We start from the raw sequence: 7,317 nt of genomic DNA on the forward strand, positions 1-7,317 counted from the left end.
TAGGTCGAGGGCTGTGGTCCTGGTGCAGGTTGATGGGAGTAAACAGATTGAATGGTTTGGCACAGAATGGACGGTCTGAAGGGCCTATTTCAGGCTGTATTTTTCTATGGCTCTATCTAGAACTAAACAAGTGTCGTAATGATATAACAAAGACTTACTTTGTAAATATTTGTGCAAGTAGATTTATTGAAGAAAAGTATTATAATTTAATTGTGAAGTATGATTAAATACAAATCTTGGGGAAACTCTCTCGTTCACAACATTACCCCCTGTCTACCACTCCTGCTGTCATCTGGTAAAGTTCTTTTCAGTGTAAGGTGCTTCACCCTTGACACTGTCGAAAAGGCTCAGATAGATCAGCTCAACAACATTATGTTCTTCACTGAGTTGCCTCATCAAAGTGTTACTGTCCCCAGAAGATAAGGTCAATCTGTGACTCAGCAGTCAAGATATTGAGTACAGGGGTTTAGCCATCACTTTTGCAGCTGCATAAAACATTGGTAAGGCCACATTTAGAGTACCACCTTTAGTTCTGGGTTGTGCTGCCTTTGGAAGGATGCCAATAGACCGGGAAGGTGCAAAAACAACTTTCAAGGATGTTAGTGGGACTGGAGGGTTTCAGTTGTAAGGAGATGCTGGATAAGCCAGAACATTTCCACTGGGGGATAGAGGGCTGAGGATGGCCTTCTAGAGGTTATGTATGCACAGAGCAAGTGGAGTCAAGCGATTAAACATTCTTACTGAGTCGTTAGGCACAGTACCCGCTGGGCAACTTGCTGGGAAGTGATGCACAGAGCCCACCGAGACAGAAACATGTGGATTTGGAAGACCAAGCCGAAAAGGAGCGGCACCCACATGTAGGAGGCCCAACTGATTCACTGCCCGATCACTTGCCACATTCGCACGATCGATCCAATATGGTTCAATAGAGGTTTACAAAATCAAGAGGGGCGTAGATAAAGTGAATGGCCATAGTCCTCCTCCAGCATAGAAGAGTTCAACTCTGGAGGGCATGGAGTTAAAATGAGAAAATAAAGATTTAAAGGGGACCTGAGAAGCAATGTCCTACAAGATGATTATAACCTTGTTGAGATTGAAGGCTTGTGTGCCTCAGTGACCGGGACATTGGCTGGAGTCAGGGCCTTGTGCTTTGGCTCTTGGTAGGGCCACCCTTGCCAAAGAGATCAAAGGATAGAGGTCAGACTAAGAGTGGTCCACCATTCCCCCAGGTTCAGGGGTGCATCTCAGGGCTAACAACCCTGACTGATCAAAAAAAATTGTTGCAGGAACAGCAATGAAGAATCCTTCTATATCTGTGTGTGACTGTATGGACAGACAGAGAGGAAGGACCTCCATTGCTACCCTAAACGCCAGCAGCGTAACAGGCAGTGAATAGGAGAGGCAATATCTTCATGCAGAGAGTGGTGCATAAATGGAACGAGCTGCCAGTGTAAGTGTTAAATGCAGGTACAAATACCATATTTGAAAGGTATTTCTTCAGCAGTTTGAACGGGGTGCGTCTGTGTAAGCGCGTGGGGGTCAGCCAGTGAGAACAGCGGGAAGAGTTTAAAAAGAAGACAACTTCATACAGCGGGCGACGGAGTAGTGGGAGACAGAGTAGGAAAGCTTTAGCTGAATGGGGCTTCGGCGATAAAGGGTTGAGGCAAGGTACGTTACATGTAGAATTACAGACGGGAAGTTTGTGTGTGAGGCTGGTTTTCTGTGCTCAGTGTCAGATCTGGGAGGTCCTGGAGACTCCCAGCCTCCCGGACAGCCATATCTGCACCAGGTGCTTTGAGCTGCAGCTCCTTAGGGACTGTGTTAGGGAACTGGAGATACAGCTCAATGACCTTTGTCTGGTCAGGGAGAGAGAGGAGGTGATAGAGAGGAGCAATAGGCAGGTAGCCACTCCGGGGCTACAGGAGTCAGAGAAGTGGGTAACAGTCAGGAGAGGGAAGGGCAAGAGGCAGATGCTAGACAGCACCCCTGTGGCTGCACCTCTTTACAAAAGTACTCCTGTTTGAGTACTGTTGAGGAGGACTATCTACCTGGGGGAAGCAGCAGTGGCTCAGAAGGGTAGGGAAAGGAAGACGATGACAGTGATAGGGGAACTGTATAGTTAGGAGGTCAGATAGGCAATTCTGTGGATGCAGGAAAGAAACGTGACTGGTAGTTTGCCTCCCAGGTGCCAGGGTCTGGGATGTTTCTGATCGCATCCACGATATCCTGAAGTGGGAAAGAGAACAGCCTGTGGTACATATTGATACCAAAGACATAGCAGGAGAAGGGAGGAGGTCCTAAAAACAGACTATGAGGAGTTAGGAAGGAAGTTAAGAAGCAGGACCTCAAAGATGGTAATCTTGGGATTACTGCCTGTGCCACGTGACATGAGTATAGGAATAAAATGAGGTGGAGGATAAATGCGCGGCTGGGGGATTGGAGCAGGGGGCAGGGATTTAGATTTCTGGATCATTGGGACCTTTTTTGGGGTAGGTGTGACCTGTACAGAAAGGATGGGTTGCACTTGAATCCTGGGGGACCAATATCCTGGTGAGGAGTTTTGCTAAGGCTACTGGGGAGAGTTTAAACTAGAATTGCTGGGGGGTGGGAACTGAACTGAAGTGATGGAGGAAAAGGAGGTTGGCTCACAAATAGAGAAAGCTTGGAGATAGTGCGAGAGGAAGGATAGGCAACTGACAGAGAACCCTAACCCTAACCCTAATGCACTCAGACCGATGGTTTGAGATGTGTCTATTTTAACGTGAGGAGTATTGTGAACAAAGCGGATGAGCTCAGAGTTTGGATCAGTACTTGGAGATATGATGTGGTGGCCATTACAGACTTGGATGGTTCAGAGACAGGAATGGTTACTTCAAGTGCCGGGTTTTAGATGTTTCAGAAAGGATAGGGAGGGAGGCAAGAGAGGTGGGGGCATGGCACTGTTGATCAGAGATAGTGTCATGGCAGCAGAAAAGGAGGAAGTCATGGAGGTGTTGTCTACGGAGTCTCTGTGGGTGGAGGTTAGGAATAGGAAGGAGTCAATAACTACTGGGTGTTTTTTATAGACCACCCAATAGTAACAGGGACATTGAGGAGAAGACAGGGAGTCAGATTCTGAAAAAGTGTAGTAATAATAATAGGGTTATTGTGGTGGGAGATTTTAATTTCCCAAATATTGATTGGCATCTCCGTAGAGTGAGGGGTTCAGATGGGGTGGAGTGTTCAGGAAGGTTTCTTGATACAATATGTAGATAAGCCTACAAGAGGAGAGGCTGTACTTGATCTGGTATTGGGAAATGAACCTGGTCAGGTGTCAGATCTCTCAGTGGAAGAGCATTTTGGAGGTAGTGATCACAATTCTGTCTCCTTTACCAAAGCATTGGAGATGGATAGGAACAGACAAGTCAGCAAAATGTGTAATTGGAGTAGGGGGATATTTGAGGCTATTAGGCAGGAAATTGGAAGCATAAATTGGAAACAGATGTTCTCAGGAAAACGTATGGAAGAAATGTGGCAAATGTTCAGGGGATATTTGCATGGAGTTCTGCATAGGTACATTCCAATGAGACAGGGAAGTTATGGTAGGGTATAGGAATCATGGTGTACAAAGGCTGTAATAAATCTAGTCAAGAAGAAAAGAGAAGCTTCCAAAAGGTTCAAAAAACTAGGTAATGATAGAGATCTAGAAGATTATAAGCTAAGCAGGAAGGAGCTTAAGAATGAAACTAAGAGAGTCAGAAGGGGCCATGAGAAGGCCTTGAAAGACAGGATTAAGGAAAACCCCAAGGCATTCTACAAGTATGTGAAGAACAAGAAGACATCAGAGAATAGGACCAATCAAGTGTGACAGTGGGAAAGTGTGTATGGAACCAGAGGAAATAGCAGAGGTACTTAATGAAAACTTTACTTCAGTATTCATTATGGAAAAGGATCTTGGTGATTGTAGGGATGATGTGCAGTGGACTGAAAAGCTTGAGCATGTAGATATTAAGAAAGAGGATGTGCAGGAGCTTTCAGAAAGCATCAAGTTGGATAAGTCACCAGGACTGGACGGGATGTACCCCAGGCTACTGTGGGAGGTGAGGCGGGAGATTGCTGAGCCTCTGGCAATGATCTTTGCATCATCAATGAGGACAGGAGAGGTTCTGTAGGATTGGAGGGTTGCAGATGTTGTTCCCTTATTCAAGAAAGGGGCTAGAGATAACCCAGGAAATTATAGACGTATGAATCTTACTTCAGTGGAAACCATAGAAAGGGTGCAGAGGAGATTTACAAGGATATTGCCAGGATTGGGGAGCATGCCTTATGAGAATAGGTTGAGTGAACTCAACCTCTTCTCCTTGGAACGACAGAGGATGAGATTTGACCTGATAGAGGTGTACAAGATAATGAGAGGCATTGATCGTGTGGATAGTCAGAGGCTTTTTCCCAGGGTTGAACTGGCTGGCATGAGAAGACATAGTTTTAAGGTGCTTGGAAGTAGGTACAGAGGAGATGTCAGAGGTCAGTTTATGCAGAGACTGGTGAGTGCGTGGAATGGGCTGCCGGCAGTGGTGATGGAGGAGGAAATGATAGGGTCTTTTAGAGACTCTTGGATAGGTACGTGGAGCTTAGAGAAATAGAGGCCTATGGGTAAGTCTAGGTAGTTCTAAGGACATGTTCAGCACAGCTTTGTTGGCCAAAGGGCCAAAGGGCCTGTATTATGTTTCTCTATATTGATAGCTACATGGATGTGAATGATGTAGAGGGATATGGGTCAAGTGCAGATAAATGAGGCTAGCTCAGATTGGTTGTTTGTTCAGCATGGATGAGTTAGGTTTGTTTCTGTGGTATATAACTAAAGGACTCATTCACTGTACCAAACGCTAACTTATTGCAAGTCCGCTCTCATACAATTTTTGTTCTTGAACACAAGAGATTCTGCAGGTGCAGGAATTCTGGAGCAACAGACACAAATGCTGGAGGAACTCAGCAGGTCAGACAGAGTCTGTTGTTGCTCTTTCTCATCACTTCCAGTATATCAAACTCTCATTTCCTCCTGACCTGCTCTGAATTATTCAATCCTGCCCTTTGTTTGCCCCTCCTTCATCTGCAAACCACTCACAGCAGAAGCTCCCAACGCCTCGACCAGCCTAACTTTCCCAAGCTCTATCTCTGCAGACTTAAGAGTTCCAAAAAATTTTTATTTCAAGTAAAATTTCAGCTACTTCTCTAAAATCTTCCCCCATTCTGCATACACTGAGACCTTACTCTCCTTCTGTGTGTGGCTTTAGGATGCTGCTAAACTCAGAATGAACAATTCAAATCATATCTAAATTAAAAATAAAACTATTTTCTTCCTGGTGCCACAAATCTAGTTATGTCTTAAGTACATGGAACGTTGTTCAAATGTTATTTAATGGCAATTGACAGACCAACATAAGGTGCATTACTGTGCATTACAATTACAGTGATTATATATGTGTATATTAAATAGTTAAATTAAAAATAGTGCAAAAACAGATGTAACTCTCGCTTCGGCTAGCGGGTAAATACAGGGGGTGATCCAAATACCGTGAGGTCATCCAGATATACCAATACCTCAAGCAAGTTTATATCCCCCACCATCTTCTCCATGACCCGCTGGAAGGTTGCAGGAGTTCCCAAGATGCCCTGGGGGCATCCATTTGAACAGGAAAATTCCCAGGGGACAGATAAATGCTGTCTTCTCTTTGTCGGCCTCACTGATGGGGATCTGGTGATATCCACTCCTCACGTCCAGCACACTGAACCACTTCCCACCACTCAGGCCAGGCCAGCGCATCTTCAACCCTCAGGACAGTATACCGGTCAGGGATGGTGCGCCTGTTCCGAGTCCTACAGTCCATGCACAGCCACACCTTCCCATTCTTCTTTCGGGCCACTACTATTGGGGCACATATGGGGCTTTGGGACTCAGTGATCATCTGAGCTTCCTTCAACTTACACAAATGCTGCCAAACATCCTCCACCTCTGCAGGGGCAAGTCACCGCGACCTTTCTCTGAACGGGGTATCCTCAGTCACCTGGATACTGTGACATGTGCTCTTGGCAGCTTCAACATCTTCTCTACCAGCCTCCTTTTCCAACCCAGTGGCAGCAGGGAGTCCGCTTGAAGGTGATCTCCCTCTTCACAGTGTTCCCGACAATCACTGCCATCCTGCTCGCCTGTACAACCGAGGGCTTCTGCGATTCGGGCCTCACCAGTAGCCCAGCAGGAAATCCCAACTCCCCCTTGTGGTCTTCCAGAGCCTCCTCTAAGAGGGCTTCGCCCTCAGGTACTCCAGGAAATTTGGGGGTCCCCATCACTCGCTGCCCCCCAGGCCATACCACCATTGGCTTTGACTGGGTGAACCACACAGTCCCTCATTTAAATTCAGTATCCAGCCCGCTGCTGCCACGCGCTTCCTCAAAAGCAGCTCGAAACCCTGGGTGCACGGACAATGTTCCCAGAAAGCTCTCACCCTCCTTCTACTTGCAGGCCCCCATGAGCCTCCTCACAAGAGCGGTGTTGGTCCCCACCGGAATTGAAATGTCACCCTTCTCAACAGGGTCCAGACAAACCAGCACCAATGTATCAGGGACCTCAGACACTCCCACATCGGCCTCCGAGAACTCCAACTTCACTGACAAATAACTGTCGTGTGGATAATCACTGGCATTGAGCCCCCAGATCTCCAGTGCCCTGAATGGGGTCAATGGTAAATGCTTCAGATACCGGTTGTAAAACGAACGGTACAACAATGTGACCTGCGATCTGGTTTTGAGTATGGCTTTAACATAAATGCCCTCTATTCATAGCGACACCCTGGAGCATGGACCTGCTAAGCCTTCAGGAATTGGGTCTTTTGCTTTCGGGAGTTCCTTAGTACATTGCTGGGAATGTGTCCCCCGCGTCACCAGGCCATTCCCTCACTGAGTCTCATCTAGGTTTTCCCAGCTGACGTATCTGAGGGCTCACTCTCCTTCTGGTGTGACACCTGCTGCCAGCAGCCCTCCGCATTGTCCGTCCCCTTGGGGAATCCACCCCACATCAGCTCCATCATATGGGGGGGGCTCACACTCCCTGATACCAGCCGATGTATCTCCATTCTCAACTCCGCCACAATCTCCTCTACTGCTCCCCGGGGCAGGCTATCTGTGGCCACTTCACCGCAGGGGACCACTACCGAGGAGTGTACCCGACTGACGGAGTCCTCCCGCGCCTCCGTCGCACTCTCCTCTTCCCCTACCTCTCTGATCAGCTCAACAAAAGATGGAGGGGGGTGTGTCTTACGAGACTGTCGGAGACCCCAAGCA

The sequence above is a fragment of the Hypanus sabinus genome, chromosome 16 (assembly GCF_030144855.1).
Source record: "Hypanus sabinus isolate sHypSab1 chromosome 16, sHypSab1.hap1, whole genome shotgun sequence".
Lineage (NCBI taxonomy): Eukaryota > Metazoa > Chordata > Chondrichthyes > Myliobatiformes > Dasyatidae > Hypanus > Hypanus sabinus.